A 2056-nucleotide genomic window follows, 5' to 3' on the forward strand; every position below is an offset into this window, starting at 1 on the left:
AGTGGCCAAACACTTAACCACTGCGTCACCAGGGATCCTTCAGCCACCATCACCATCAACTCCTCCCATCATTGCCATAGCTCCAGCATCCAGCCCTGCTCCCCTCTGACCAACTCCTCACTTGCAGCCCAGAGAGCTTCTGAAATACACACCACATCGTGCCCCCATCTCTCCTGCTGAAAACCCTTCAGTGTCTCCCCAGTGCTCCAGGGGCGAAGTTCCCACTTCTCGGTACAGTCCCAAGACCTCCCTGATCTCAGTTCCACTTCTCTCTGCACCCTCAACTCTCCACACCCCCTGCCCCGGACCTCCTCGCTGCCTGAGCCCCTCTGTCTCTTGCCTCCATCCCCTCACATATGCTGTTCCCCTGCCTGACACACTCTCCTCCTCTCCTCACTCAACGAGCTCCTATTCATCTTTCAGGGTCAGCTCAGTGTTGCTTCCTCTGAGAGACTGAGATAAGGGTCCTCTTCTCTGCCCACCCTCTTTTTGCACCCGTTCAACTCCTTTTGTCAGGTCTTGCGGTTGCCTGTTTACTTGTCTGTCCTCTGCACCAGGCTCTGTGTTCCAGAAAAACAGAAAAACACAGAGCGACTGTGTTTGTTTACAGCCCGAGCCAGCATGCAGGTGCATCATAAATATTGAGCGAAGGAAGGATGGTATTGATAAGATGCTTCTGCATAAATACCATGCACTCATCATGCTGAGCAAGGAAGCACAGCACTATGAGAGTCACATAGTCACAGTCTGAGGATGGTCATTCCAGGAAGGCAACCAGCCAAGGGACACTTGATGAGCACATCTGTCTAGGTGGTACACTGTCACCCTTGCCAGACTGCTTTCCAATGATCCCGGGAGCCCTTGCAGACCAGTGGGATGGAGGGGGCTATGGGCGGGGGCCTGTGTCGGGAATAATAGCAGCTACGTGTTGCCCTTTCCAAGGGGAGAGGACAGCTGCCAGTGACTCAGACTCAGGAAGGAGGTGGGAGCTTGAGTTGTTTATCCAACAAGAGGAGCGGACCTGACTCAAGCCACCCTAAATCCCCCTGGTGGTTTGGGTCACACGTCTGGGGACAGCTGGCTAGGGTCAAGAGCTCAGATCATGACCTCAAAATGGAGCAGTGGGCTTTGGAAATTATGGGCAATGCCGTGAGCTCAGCTGTCCTCACAAACATCACTGTGGTCAGCTGAGCCGGGAGGTGCCAGCACCAGAAGTAACCACACTGAGCTCTCCTGGCTGTGATGGCTACTTGGCGAGGTGTGTCATTTATCATATGGCTCTGCAGACCCCAGGGGCTAGTCTTCATTTCAGGATCATGGGAAAGGCTAAGGACTGAATGGCATCTGTGAGTTGTCTCCTCACTGGGATTAGAGACTGTTGTGGTGTCAATCAAGTGTCAATCAACCGTTGTGTTGATTCTGACTCCCAGTGACCCTGTAGGACACAGTAGAACTGCCCCATAGAGTTTCCAAGGCAGTGATCATTATGGAAGCAGACTGCCACATCATTCTCCCATGAAACCGCTGGGTGGGTTCGAATTGCCAAACTTTGCAGCTGAGAACTTAGCCACCGTGCCACCGAGGCTCCTTTAGGACTAGAGACTAGTTGGAATTAATGATATGTGATGAAGTGTTATGGCGGGGGTATTGGGGATGTGCTGTTAGGGTGGGAGCTTGCCGCCCCAGTTGTGACCCATGGCAGAGAGAGGCAGAAGGGGAAGAGAAATGTCTGTATGCTTCTCGTGGACGTATGGACTTCCCACAGCAAACTATCTGAGGTGCACTTAGAGCATGCAACACTCACAATGGTGTGTTTACTGGGTAGAATCACCCAGATGTGGAACTGAATCCTTGGCCTCCTGTTTCCTGGCCCAGTGACCCTGGACAGCCTCTTGGCTTCCAGGCTCTCCTCAGTAAAATGGGGACAATGAGCCTACTTTGCAGTCATCAGGAGCACTAAGAGGGGAAATCCGTGTGAGATGCCTGGCACATTCTCCATTGATGTCTTCATTTGAGACAATAGTCCTCAAAAAGCCTGACTTACGTTGGGCTCCCC

General features: G+C 52.5%; 1 protein-coding gene across 1 annotated transcript in view; it reads right to left on the bottom strand.

Moving 5' to 3' along the window:
- The window catches only part of BTBD16 (BTB domain containing 16), a 57937-nt gene that overhangs the window by 47129 nt on the left and 8752 nt on the right, over nt 1–2056 (bottom strand). The window lies entirely within an intron of this gene.

Source organism: Orycteropus afer, unplaced genomic scaffold, assembly GCF_000298275.1.
Source record: "Orycteropus afer afer isolate SDZICR_OR568_19922 unplaced genomic scaffold, OryAfe1.0 scaffold00038, whole genome shotgun sequence".
In the NCBI taxonomy this organism is placed as follows: domain Eukaryota; kingdom Metazoa; phylum Chordata; class Mammalia; order Tubulidentata; family Orycteropodidae; genus Orycteropus; species Orycteropus afer.